This window comes from Natrix helvetica, assembly GCF_964273705.1.
Source record: "Natrix helvetica genome assembly, chromosome: 14".
In the NCBI taxonomy this organism is placed as follows: domain Eukaryota; kingdom Metazoa; phylum Chordata; class Lepidosauria; order Squamata; family Natricidae; genus Natrix; species Natrix helvetica.
The window spans coordinates 9,139,318-9,153,767 of NC_138564.1; the positions used below are offsets into that span (position 1 = coordinate 9,139,318).

The following is a 14,450-nucleotide window of genomic DNA, read 5'->3' on the forward strand; positions in this document are numbered from 1 at the left end:
TATGAAGAACGGTTGCAGGAACTGGGCATGGCTTGTCTAGTGAAGAGAACGACCAGGGGAGACAGGAGAGCAGCCTTCCAATATTTGAGGAGCTGCCACAGAGGGAGGAGGGGGTTCGAGCTATTTTCCAAAGCACCTGAAGGCCAGACAAGGAATAATGATGGAAACGGACCAAGGAGAGATTCAACCTAAAAACAAGGAGGAATTTTCCGACAGTGAGAACAATCAACCGATGGAAGAGAAGTTGCTTTTGGAAGTTGTGGGAGCTTCATCACTTGAGTCTTTCAAGAAGAGTCTGGACTGGCATTTGTCAGAAATGGTGTAGGGTCTCCTGCTTGAGGGGGGGTTGGACTAGATGACTTATAAGGTCCCTTCCAACTCTGTCATTCTGATTAATGGGAGAAATAGAAGAAATAGTCAAACTATCTGCCGACGTTTTGGGAATTGACTTCAGTGTTTTGTATGTTCACAACTTCACCTGCAGATGCCCGACGTGGTGTGACAAGCAAAAGGTTTTTGTCTCAGTTCCCCATAAATATCAATCACTGTGAACCCAGTAAGTTTGTAGTCCCACGAGGCACAATAATAAACAGCCTCGTCTTCCAGTTGAACTCCACTGATGACCAGATTCCAGAGGTTCTTGGAGGCATCGGGGGAAACGCTGAACCTCTCTGGGACCCCAGTTCCCCTGCCTTGATCAGTACTGGTATAATAGTGGTACAGAAACCGTGGGATGCCACCTGGTTTCTGCTGGAGCCACCTGGCTCTCTCACTGTTAATGGAGTAGCCACTATTCATTTGACAAGGGATGTTAAGTGTTAACCCTGGAGACACAGACATGGAGGCTGGTTGAGTTAATATCATCTGGGAGTCCAAACCTGCAACCAAATAAAAATGAGGAACTGTGTTAGAGTGTCTACTGGTTGGATCTTGATGGAACAGACAAACATCTTCTGCCTCCCTTGAAAAAAACCTTCAACCCATGGTTTGGATCACAGTTTGTCAACCTTAAACACTGAAAGGATCACAAAGGTCCTAACCAGAAGCCCCTCGTTCAATTTTGGAGCCAACCAGAAGTCTGGTTCCCACACCGTAGAGTCTCCTCCTAGCACGGTGTCCTTTTTCCTCTATCCGTCCTACCCGAAAGCCCTATCCACTGTGGAGCTGACCAGAAAACCCACTCCTTGCCATAGTGTCTCCCTCCTGGCATGCTGTGCTCCCCCACTCCCTCCACCCCACAACCGGATGCTCCGGTCAAAATTGTGTCGCCGACCGGCGACAGGGAGCCACAGTAGAGGGATGAAAGCCACTTGAGGCTCCGGACTCACCTGAGAAGAGCCATCCCAGGAATAGAAGAGAGTAGGCCCACAACATTGTTAAGAAGGATACGCACACCGCTGGCTTCTCCTGCCTCTCTCCTTCCTTCCAAATGCCTTATATTAAATCCATGGAGGCAAATTAATCTTTTTTTTTCATGCAAATATCATCAGCTGAATTATGTTTGGCTCTCTGCTGCACCCTTGTGACATCACATGATGACTATGGTAGGACTTAGACTATTCCAGACTATTTAAATGGATCCACAACCAGGATTTGGGTTGATTTATTTTAATTAGAAAAAACAAAATGTTATTCTGGACAGGTCCCAAAGGTGCTTTTCAAACAGCACCTTGCCTTTCTTTGTTTTCCCTTAGAAATAATTTACTTCGTGCAAATTAATTGCTTTTTTAAGTCCAGGCTGTGGGCGAGGAGGTGCATAAAATCAGCAAATGGCTTTTTGCTGCCCCCTTTTTGGATGGAGGTGGAGATGGAAGAGGCTGACCGTCGCTTGTCTGAAATGGTAATGGGTCTCCTGCTTGAGCAGGGGGTTGGACTAGAAGACCTCCAAGGTCCCTTTTCAACTCTGTTATTCTGTTAAACCATGCCATGGCGTCTCTGCTTTGTTTTCAGGACAATTTATATTCTGTCCGCATTACAGAGTACTCAAAACAATATCCAGTTAATCTACCCAGGATGGAGGGAAAAATAGTTGGGGTACCATTCTGTCGGGGGGAATCTGGGCAGAGTGAAAAGATGAAACATCTTGATTGTCATTCATGAAATCTTCCTAGCTCTTCCTGTGTAAATTGTTGTATTGTGTTACTGTGGTTACCAGCTAAAAGCATCCGTTGTTGGGCAATAGTGCCTTCTGGAGATACATAAACCACTTCTTGCCTTATACCGAAAGTTGACAGTGGTCTGTGGTTCAGCTTGAGTAAATTGAGTCAATTCCCCTGGGAGGATGTGAGAAAGGGACAAGCCGTATGGGGTACTTTCAGCTTGGTTTACAGGATGCCAAATCAAATGACTATTAGGAGCAACAAAAGGGTAAGGTGAGACTTTAAATTGTCACATTGTCAGGAGTAGAGTACAATTATTCCAGATCTATATTTCTTTATCTACTACTAGCTGTTTTACCTAGGATTGGCCGGGTATTTGTTTATCCCAATCTTGTATTAGACATTCACAAATGTCTGGACCAAACATAATTTCTAATGTTGGATTTTCCCCCTTACTACAGGGAGCCCCCTTGTGGAGTACTGTGAAGTTGTTACCATGGCAACTCCACTGTGCTGCACAGTAGAATCCATTTTAAGGCAGTACAGTAGAAGCCATTTTAAGGCACAACAGGCTGTATCTTAACAGAACACAAACACCCCAAGGGGTTTTAGGGGTGTCTTATCCCCCCCCACAGTATTTGTTTCCAGAGAGTAAGTCATCTGTGAAACAAGTTTGGTTGCTATACAACCAAAGTACACACACGTGCACGCGCGCACACACACACACAAAACAACAAGACATAAGGACAGTTTTTCTTCGAACACCATCATTCTGCTTAACAACTAATTCCCACAGCACTGTCATATTACCTAAAACTATATTACTATTCTTCTTCTCTTCCTTCCTAGTATCTATCTCTCCCCACTTATGACTATAACCATGTTGCTTGTATCTTTCAATTTATATTTTTTTTTCTTTACTAGTATGATTTGATAGCTTATTTGTAGCCTTGACTATTACTAGGTGTTATATCTTTTTATTCTTGATGAATGTATTTCATTCTCCTTATGTACACTGAGAGCATATGAACCAAAGGCAAATCCCTTGGGTGTCCAATCACACTCGGTCAATAAAGAATTCTAAATGCAAAAGGGAAACTATTTCTCCTTTTGTTTTCTTTTACATTTGTTTTGCTAGCCCTCCGCCAGCAAAAACGAAGCCCAAGCTCCATTTTCACTGGCAGAGGTACCACAGGCCAATCCTTTGCGGTTTCCAGGGCGACCCCGTGGGCCTTGAGTTTGACACCCCTGATTTAGACAGACCTTCTCCAGAACTATCTGTCCCCAAGCCGAGAAACTCAAACTTGTCTCTTTTAAGTAAGGTTTAGGATGGAAACTACGAAAGACCGACAGTGACATCTAGTGCCCAAAGAGTTGCAAGTAAGGTACCTTTTCAGGCACATGTGGGAAATAGCAAGGGGAACCTACTTCACATGCTCTCCTCTTGGTGGCGGAAGCGAGTAAGTAAGGTTGAAAGAACATTAGATGCATTAGGAGTTCCAAAAGTCTGCATCTATATGGGTTGCAGACACCGAAGCTCGCCAAAAATGGGGATATGAGAAGAGAACAGTGAGAATAATTCATCAGTGGAACGGCTTGCCTCCAGTGCCCGACTGAGTGGGTGTGGCCAACTGGGTGGGCATGGCCAGCTTGACACTACTCCCCAAACTGTTGGCATGTTTCATCTTCTCATTGGGCAGACTGGGCTGAAGCAATGTGGGCCAACCCCTTACATTTTCCAGGATGGCTCTGCGTGCCGGATCTGACCACATCAGGCCCGCGGGCCTTGGGTTTAACACCCCTGGTGTAGGTTCTCCTGCTTGAGCAGGGGGATAGACTAGAAGACATCCAAGGTCTAGTCTAGTCTAGTCTATTCCTTTCTATTTCTATTCTATTCTATTCCATTCCACTCCTTTCCTTTCCATTTTTATTCTATTCTAGCCTATTCTATTCCATTCCATTTTCTATTCTATTCCATCCCATCCCATTCCATTCTATATTCTAGATCTAGATTTAGGTCTATTCTATTCTATTCTACTCTACTCTACTCTACTCTACTCTACTCTACTCTACTCTACTCTACTCTCTACTCTACTCTATTTGAAAACCAGCTGTTTTCATTGGATTAGCAATCTGAAGCCTCAGCGCTCTGGGCTTCCCCTACACCAGTGGTGGGCAACCTTTTTTTTCAACTGAGCCAAATCTCGCCAAAACCACGATTGAAATTTACTTTGAGAGCCACATTTTTAAAACCGAAAATACATAGGATGGTACACTGTTTTTAGTTTCAATAAGTTTTTATTGAGAATATTCTGCATGCAAGTATCCACATAGGTCGGGAGGATACAAATAACACAACTAATAAAACAAAAACTTTAGAACGATATTATTTATCGATAACGTTAAATTCCGTAAAATTTGCCTTACAATGTAGAGAAAATTACATCCTGACATTGACTGACAAAGTCACAACCACTAATGTGAACATTGGCCTTGCATTTCCTTGGATAGTTTGAGTAAGTCAGGTTTGTATGTTGTTGTTTTTAATTTCATCTCTCTCTCCCACTTTCTTTCTTTCTTTCTTTTTCTTTCTCTCTCTCTCTCTGGCTCTTTGTCTCTCTCTCCCTCCCTCCCCCATCTCTGTCACTCTGTGTGTGTGTCTGTCTGTCTGTCTCTCACTCACTCTGTGTGTGTGTGTGTCTGTCTCTGTCTCTCCCTCTGTCTCTCTCCCCTCCCTCTCTCTCTGTCACTCTGTGTATGTGGGTGTGTCTGTCTCTCATTCATTCACTTAATCACTCACTCTGTGTGTGTCTCTCTGTCTGTCTATCTTTCTCTCCCTCCCTCCCCCTCTCTGTCTCTCTCTGTCTGTGTGTGTGTGTCTGTCTGTCTGTCAGTCTCTCTCTGATTCCCTCCCTACTCCCTCTCTCTGTTCCTCTCTCTGTCTGTCTTTCTCACTCACACACACACACACACACACACACTGTGGTCACCTTGTTGAGTGTTCCAATCACATTTGAAACACTCAACAACTGGCCTGCATTTATGGTATTTTGCAGCATTCTGCAGTCATAGGACCAAAATTGGTTGTCACTCGCCCGGGCTTTTGCAGAAGCTTCCCTCCGAAGCCCGAGAGGAGGGAGGGGAGCGGGCACCCGGCACACAGAAGAGCCGCATTAAAGGGTGTAAAGAGCCGCATGTGGCTCCCGAGCCGCGGGTTGCCCACCACTGCCCTACACCCATCACCCTCCTAAGTTGTGAAACAGCGTTTGTAGCAGATGGAAATGAAATTGCACGAGGTTCTCTCATTTCTGTTCAGCTGAAGGGGCCCCAGTGTCAGGTCAAGGTATGTTGCATGTGGTTTCAGGCTGAAGAGGCAGAGAGGAGGTTTTTGTCACGCTTCCCCATAAGAATTCAACACCGTGCAACAGGGTAACTTCTGTGTTCCAACTAGCACAGTAATAAACTGCCTCGTCTCCAGCCTCTGCATTGGCGATGGTCAAGGATCCTGTAGTCCCAGATCTGGTGGCAGTGAAACGATTTGGGATCCCTTCTCCCCTGCTGCAGCCATCACAGTGGACAAAACGAGGGGATTTTCCTGCTTTCTGTTGATACCAGTAGATGCTGTGGGAAGTCTGAGTTCTTGTGCAGGGAAGTGTAGCAGTTCCACCTGGGGACACGGAGCTGGAGGGAGGCTGAGTCCAAGGGGACTGACCCTCAATGCCTTTCAAGAGGTGGGGGAGAAAAAGAAAGAAATATTGTAAATGTGATGCATCTCCCTTTGCTCTTAGACATTTCCATGGGACCCTGTTCTTTTGAGAATCATAGCCAAGTCCTCTCTTGGCCCAGGAAAACTTTACCTGTGCAGTAAGTGAGAAGTGCAAGGAAGACTGCAGCGCAACCCATGGTCAACTTTGGCAAGGAGTAATCTTTTAAGGAGGACAATTATAACCTTCTCCAGATCTTCTCCCTTCCTTTACTTAAATGCCCCAGTTTTTTCCTTTCATGCAAATGAGATCTGAACTCATTGGTTTTACTAGAATTTTTTTTATATAATCAGGTCTTCTATCTTAGCCAATGACCGTTGGGCACATTTGCACAGAGGTGGCTCAGAAACTGAGGGAAGAGTTAAATGCTTGGATTTGCCAACACCTAGTAAAGGTCTGAGCACCATGTCATGGACGAGGAGAATCACGGGATTTATTTCAACCTTGTATCACCTTAAGAAAAACTTATTTTATTTCATCATTGTTATTGTTTCTATGATCATGTGCATCCATCCCGTCAAGCCAAATGAAAGTTCAGAATGGTATAGGATCTCCTGCCATGGGAAAGGGTTGGACTAGGAGACCTCCAGGTTCCCTTCTTTTTATTATTCTGTGTTCTATATTCCCCTAAATATATGTGTGTTTTTACTAATCAAAGAACAAAAAATTAAGGCTAGTCATTATTCAACAGTTCACGGTTGGTTGGTTGGTTGGTTGGTTGGTTGGTTGGTTGGTTGGTTGGTTGGTCGGGTTGTTGGTTGGTTGGTTGATCGGGTTGTTGGTTGGTTGGTTGGCTGGTTGGGTGGGTGGGTGATTGATTTGCTGGCTGGCTGGCTGGCTGGTTGGTTAGTTGGCTGTCTGGCTGGCTGGGTGGATGATTGGATGGATGGCTGGGTGGATGGGTGGGTGGGTGGATGATTGGCTGGCTGGCTGGCTGGCTGGCTGGCTGGCTGGCTGGATGGATGGATGGATGGATGGATGGATGGATGGATGGATGGATGGATGGACGGATGGCTGGCTGGATAGATGGATAGATGGATGAATGGATAGATGGATAAATGGATGAATGGATAGATGGATAGATGGATGGATGTCTCATCCCCAAAATCTTTCTATATTGTATCCTTTTATGGACTGATTCATGGATAATTCTTCAGAGATTTCCTTACTATAAACCTTCTTTGAAAAATACTGTTCTGTGCCATGGGCTCAATTCCAAAGTCAGCAAAGTAGAGATTATAACCAATATTTACATAAAGTTTAAACTTCTACTGATGTCAAATTAATTGATCAATTGGCACCACATCCATCCCAGCTAAAACCTTCTTGCTTCTGATAGTCCATTCTTACGTTGGGAAATAGGTGTGCCAGGGAAGCATTTTCAGTTTTTTTTTCAGGATAGCAATGTAGGCAATACGACTATGAGATTCCCATAAAAATCATACTTTTCATCACAAATACAGCCGTGAAACTTTTTCAAATATATTTTATTTGCAAACCAGCTCTTCCCATCAGATTTGCAACCTGAAGCCTCAGGGCTCTGGGCTTTCCCTTCCCCCATCACCCTTCATGATTGTCAAAGAGACCATGTAGCAGATGGAAATGAAACTGCGTGAGGTTCTCTCATATCTTTTTCAGTTGAAACATCCTTGGTCACAGGTCAAGGTTTGTTGCTTGGGCTTCAGGCTGAAAAGACGTTTTTGTCACGCTTCCCCATAAGAATTGATCACTGTGCAACTGGGTTACTTCTGTGTTCCAACTAGCACAGTAATAAACTGCCTCATCTTCAGTCTGGGTGTTAGTAATGGTCAAAGATCCTATATTTCCAGATCTGGTGGCAGTGAACCGATTTGGGATCCCTTCTCCCCTGTTGCAGCCATCACAGTGGACAAAACGAGGGCCTTCTCCAGATTTCTGTTGCATCCAGTAGATGTTGTAGCGACTCTGAGTTGTTGTGCAGGAGAGTGTAATGGTTCCACCTGGGGACACGGAGCTGGAGGGAGGCTGAGTCCAAGGGGACTGGCCCTCAATGCCTTTCAAGAGGTGGGGGGGGGGGAGAAAAAGAAAGAAATATTGTAAATGCGATGCACCTCCCTTTGCTCTTAGATATTTCCATGGGACCCTGTTCGTATGAGAATCACAGCCAAATCCTCTCTTGGCCCAGGAAAACTTTACCTGTGCAGTAAGTGAGAAGTGCAAGGAAGACCACAGCCCAACCCATGGCCAACTTTGGCAATGAATGTCCTTCTAGGGAAGACAATTCTAACCTTCTTCTCCTCCTTTCCTTTCCTTAAACGCCTTTGCTTGGCCACTTCATGCAAATGAGAGCTGCACCGATTGGTTCTACTACCATTTTTTATTTCCACAAAGCATAATAAGGGCTTCTTGCTTAGCCAATGACGGTAGGAGATATTTTCATAAAGGAGGTTTTGAAACCGAAGCATTAAATCCTTGGATCCGCCATCTTTTAATAATGGTCTGAGCACTATGTTATGAATGAGGAGGACTGGATTGGATTTGGATTTGAATTGGATTCATTTCCATTCGAATTTATTCATAAATTTATTCAATGTATTTCAACTTCTTTTCACCTTAAGAAAAAGGGATGAAAATGAATTATTGTTTGCACTTCCTGGTTGAACACATTTCTCTGTATATATAGTTTCATTAATGTAAAGGAACTTAATGAATGTTGATGTTAATGATTGCCATAGATTAATATAGATTTTATCCTGTTCCCCCTCAAATTTTGCATAGTCTTAAGTGGAGTAACTCCTGGATATTTCTTCCTAATGTTCTTTACTGTACACCTTCTTGGGAAAATTCTCTGCAATGCCATAACAATCACCCAAAGTCAGGTAAATGTGGATTGTAGACAATGTCTATAGCCAGTCGATGTTGGCTTAATTGTCCAGTTTGCACCACACCCATCTCAGTTAAATCCTTCTTGCTTTATTAGGCCAGGTGTGTGTTCCATTTCTGGGCATGGGTCTTGCAGTTGAGGCTATTGGTCTGTAGGCTTCTTCTCCACCTTCTGTGCCCTCCTTCCTCCCTTATTCTAGAAGAAGAGACTAGACTTTGCAGGAGCCACATCTGGCTATCCTTTTGCTTATGCAATATCATTTTCTGGAGAAATAGAAAAGGCAGCAGCAGCTCCTACTGGCCACTGATATGGCAGCATCTACTATCCCCACCTGGGCTGAAGAAATGCAATATCTGTTGTGCTTTGATGGCCATCAGCTTCCTTCTCTTCAAATATCAGAGGAAGGACCGAAAAAAAAAACGAGGTGAAAGAAGAGAAGAAAGGAACAACACGTGTCTTCCTTATAAATTCTTCCATTTAAGATGTCTCAAAGCTTTACTTGTTTTTAATGCTTGATTTTTTAAAAGATTAGCTACAGATTATATATGCATCCTTCTCTGTCCTTCTTCACTTTAGTGATGAGCTTGAGGTTGAGGTGAAGGATGTATCTGTTGATCAGAAGAGTTTCATGTTTTCATTGTCCAAGTCCTTTCTCCTTGAAAGAAAATATTTAGCACATGAACTTCTCGGTTCCAGATCTAACTTAGAAGAACCACACATGAATGGCAACAGAAGAAACAATAGATGGGGATTAATCAAGAAGAGAAGCAACCTAGAACTAAGGAGGAATTTCCTAACAGTGAGAACAATTAACTAGTGGAACTTGCCTCCACCACTCCACCACTACAGGTTTCCAAGAAGATATTGGACAGCCATTTGTCTGGAACAGCTTATGGTCTTCTGCTTGTGCAGGAGGTTGGACTAGAAGACCTTCACCTCCCTTATTCTGCTCTGTTAGATGTGCCATCTTTACTAGAGGTTTATCTCTCCATCCTCCAGCCACAAACCTGCTCTGGAGATTACCTTTCAGCACTCATACAATCCCCTTTACCCCACCTCCAAACGACTCTTGAACTAGCAGAAAATCAACTCTTAGCTGCTCCAATTGTTCCAGATTCTTCTTTTATGGTTTTTACTCAGACCTCTAGAGCCTGAGACCGTGGGGCTGGTTGCTTCCCCTGCACTCTTCAGGTCCTGTGCCCTAATCCCTCCCTGATGGGGGCAGAGAGACTTTTATGGAGATGGAAAAGAATCCGGAGGAACTCATCTCCTACATCATGTGTCCCCCAGTCAAAGATCAAAGTACGTTGCTTTTGGTTTCGGGCCGAAGAGGATGAGAGGAGGTTTTTGTCACACTTCCCCATAAGAATTCACCACCGTGCAATGCAGTAGCACCACTGTTCCAGCTACCACAGAAATAAACTGCCTCGTCTCCAGCCTCTGCATTGGTGATGGTCAAAGATCCGGTAGTCCCAGATTTGGTGGCCGTGAAACGATTTGGGATCCCTTCTCCCCTGCTGCAGTAATCATTACAGTGGACAAAACGAGGGGCTTTCCCTGACTGTTGTTGATACCAGCTAATAGCGTTAGTACTCTGAGTTGAGCAGGAGAGTGTAATGGTTCCACGCAGGGACACGGAGCTGGAAGGAGGTTGAGTCCAAGTGGACTGGCCATCTATGCCTTTAAAGGGTGGGGGACAAAGAGAGAGAGAGACAAGAAAGAAAGACGTTCTGTTAAACAGATGCACCTTCCTTTCCACTCTTAGACATTTCCAAGGAACCAAGTTCTTATGAGAATCACAGCCAAATTCTCTCTTGTTCCAGGAAAACTTTACCTGAGAAGTAAGTGAGGAGCGCTAAGAAAATCACAGCCCAACCCATGGTCAACCTTATCAAGGAATGTCCTTCTAGAGAGGAAAATTATAACCTTCTTCAGATCTTTTCCTTTCCTTTCCTTAAATGCCCCTGCTTTCTCCTTCCATGCAAATGAGATCTTCAGCCATTGGTACTGTTAGATTCTTGTATTCCGTTGAAGTCCCTTGAGGCCTTCTCACTCAGGCAAGAACAAGAGGACACATTTGCATATAAGAGATTCAGAAATAGAGGAGGAATTAAATGCTGTGGTTCACCAGCACTTAGACAAGGTTTGATCTCCATATCATGACCGATAAAATAACTGGAACTGTATTTCACATTGAGATAAAGGGAGAAGAATTGAAATTAGCAGTTATTTGCTTCGGATGGATTGAGGGAATGTAGACCATAGTTATTGGTCTTCTCATCATGGATGGTTCCAGGAGAGGAGATCTCCATCCAAAGCCACCAGCTCTAGGTAAGAAGAGGGTCATCCTCCGGTTGGAAATAAGATCAAAGGCATCTCAAAACTAATCCCAATATTAGTATTTTTATTATTTGAACATGCTCTGAAAGCAGAGTTGTGGGAACAAAACCATTTCCTTTTATCCTTTTATCCTTCCTTATTTCACATCTTGGGTGAAGGATCAGTGCCTCCTCCCTTAGTCTAGGTTAGACTTTGCAGGAGACACCTCTGGCCAACCTTTTGGTTAGGCCATCCTTTTCAGGATTATGAAAGAACAGCAGCTTCCCCTACTGGTCACTGAAAGGGCAACATCTGCATTCTCCCGATCTGAAATTTGCATGCGCACACTGGCACTGTTGGGGCAAATCTAACCAGATCTGCCTGGGATTTCTGATTTTTAGGGGGGATACACACTACTCAAGCAAAAATGAAGTTATATGGTTTCTTCTGATCCTTTGAGGATGGAGGAGAAAGGATCTCCTCACAGTGAAAAAAGTCATTTGAGGAGCGTGCTTTTCTGTGCTTCTCTTTCTTCTCCATACTCCAGGGCCCATCATCCCCTTGCTGGGCACTCAGACATTTCTCTGCAGGTGGAGAGAAACCAGCAGGAATGTCTTTCCTGTCCGTTCAACTCATGTCCTCTCCAGTCACAGATCACGTACCTTGGTTTTGGTTTCAGGCTGAACAAGACGAGTGAAGTGTTTTGTCACACTTCCCCATAAGAACGTACCACTGTGGAACATGTTACGAGCACTGTTCCATCGACCACAGAAGTAATCTGCCTCATCTTCACCATGCGCATCGGTGATGGTCAAATATCCCGTACTCCCAGATCTGGTGGCAGTGAACCGATCTGGGATCCCTTCTCCCCTGTTGCAGCAATCACAGTGGACATAACTAAGGGTTTCTCTGGATTTCTGTTGATACCAGTGAATGCAGTAGCCACTTTGAACTGTAGCGCAGGTGAGTTGAACCCTTCCTCCCAGGGTCACAGAGCTGGTAGGGGGCTGAGTCCCAGTGGACTGGCTATCGGTGCCTTTAAGGGGGAGAGGGACAGGGATGGAGAGAAAGAGTAAGGGGAGAAAAAGGAAGATATATGTGACTCTGGAGCATCTTCCTTTGCTCCTAGCTCTTTCCAACAATCCATAGTCTTATGAAAATGATAAGCCAATCCTCTCTTGGCCCATGAAAACTTTACCTGTACAGTAAGTGAGGAGTGCAAGGAACACCACAGCCCAACCCATGGTCAACTTTGGCAAGGAATGTCCTTCTAGGGAGAAAAACAACAACCTTCTTCAGATCTTCTGCTTTCCTTTTCTTAAATTCCATTTTGTTGCCCCTTCATGCAAATGAGAGCTGCACTCATTGGTTCAACTAGAATATTTCATTCTCCTGAAGCATTAGGAGGTCTTTACCCGATGACCAGACGACACATTTGCGTAGAAGAGATTTGGGAACGGGATAAGAATTAAAAGTTCTCCCTAACCATCAGATCACTTCATTTTGGATAAGGGAGCCTTCTCTATTTCTTCCAACGCTCTTATTTCTTCTGTGTACCTGTCATCCATATATGTGTATGTAATTGTGAAATTGAGTTGATCTCAATAGCATGTAAAAGCTAACATGCAATTATCATAGAATCCGGAACTTAATATATTCTTTTTCAAAAAGAAAATGAAGAAGGACAGCATGCGCTATTGTGCAAAAGAAAATGGGAAATTCTTATCTCCTAATAACTCTTAAAGGGATGCAGTGGCTCAGTGGCTAAGATGCTGAGTTTGTCGATCAGAAAGGTCGGCAATTTGGTGGTTTGAATCCCTAGTCCCATGTAACGGAGTGAGCTCCCGTGACTTGTCCCAGCTTCTGCCAACCAAGCAGTTCGAAAGCACGTAAAAAATGCAAGTAGAAAAATTGGAACCACCTTTGGTGGGAAGGTAACAGCGTTCCGTGCACCTTTGGCATTGAGTTATGCTGGCCACATGACCATGGAGATGTCTTCGGACAGCGCTGGCTCTTTGGCTAGTGGTGCCACAGGAGGAGGGGAGGGGGGGAGGAGGAGGAGGAGGAGGAGGAGGAGAAGAAGAAGAAGAAGAAGAAGAAGAAGAAGAAGAAGAAGAAGAAGAAGAAGAAGAAGAAGAAGAACCACAAGCATCTTTTCATAGTGTCCCATCCAGTTGACTTATGAAATATGTCACCAAAGCACATTCCAAACCAATGTGTTTCAATGGTGGGATTCAATTTTTTTTACTACCAGTTTTGTGGGCGTGGTTTTGAGGGCATGGCAGGGCAAGGATACTGTAAAATCCCCATTTCCTCCCCACCCCACTAACCTGCTTTCCAGCTCTGTTCTCCTGTTCAGGGCAAGAAAAGAAGATCAGCTGGGAGGAAGCAGGGGCGTGGCCAGCCTATTTTCCAGTTCTCCGAACTACTCAAAATTTCTGCTACTGGTTCTCCAGAACCTGTCAGAACTGGCTGAATACCATCTCTGATGTGCTTCCTTTTTCGGCTGGATGTTGGTGATGTCAAATTGATCCACAATTTCATAACACAAAACCAGACACTTATCTAAGATTCCTTGCCTTCTGCTTGAGTTCCACCTTTGTACATATTGTGAAGCTGGTTCATATCTGTGGAAATCGGTAAAGGTGAATGTCTGAATTGAGGACCTCTTGGATGTTGACTTGAATGATAAGCCTCAATGATGGAGAACAAAAATGGCCATCAGACAGTACACTTTCTCCCCCTAAAATGTCAAAAAGATGTAGTTGGAGGACAAAGGTAAAGAGCTTGATCAGCATCCAGAGAAACATGCAAAGAGTTCTTAACAGATTTCCTCCAGTTTTTAACAGAGGAAGAGGGAAAGGATACAAGCGTAAATATGAGGAGGAGGTGGACTTTCTGAATCAACTTCATTTGGATAGGACAGACTTGTCCTTTTGCCGTATAACAAGCACACTTGTCTCTTAATGTCAACCTTCACTTATACACACAGGACAGAAAATGGAAACAATGAAATGAAGAGAAGGGTTTTTGTCTCACTTCCCCACCTGAATCAATCACTGTGGAACTGACTACCCGTCCAGACGCAACAATAGTAGGTGGCTTCGTCTTCGAGCAGAGCCCCAGTGATAGTCAAGGACATCACATTCCCTGATCGGGACCCAGAGAAACGGGCTGGAACCCCTGATGGTCTGGTACTGGTGTGATAGATCAAAGCTCGAGGTTTATTCCCAGGGAACTGCTGGGCCCACCAAGGGTAGTTGCTATCCCCAAGATTCCCACCATCGTATCGACAAGATATGGTGACTGTCCTTCCAGCTGTGACAAATTCTGGGTCCTTCAGGGTCTGCAGTTGCTGAAGGCTGGGACCTGAAAGAGAGCAAGACGTTGCTTGTTCAACGGAGG

General features: G+C 44.3%; 2 gene segments (V, D, J or C); both read right to left on the reverse strand.

The window, feature by feature from the left end:
• LOC309399270 (immunoglobulin lambda-1 light chain-like) overlaps positions 1–14,450 on the reverse strand; it is a 205,068-nt gene that overhangs the window by 136,982 nt on the left and 53,636 nt on the right.
• Positions 1–14,450, reverse strand: part of LOC309399272 (immunoglobulin lambda-1 light chain-like) — a 145,329-nt gene that overhangs the window by 130,709 nt on the left and 170 nt on the right. Inside the window, exon 2 of the V gene segment in view lies at positions 14,112–14,414.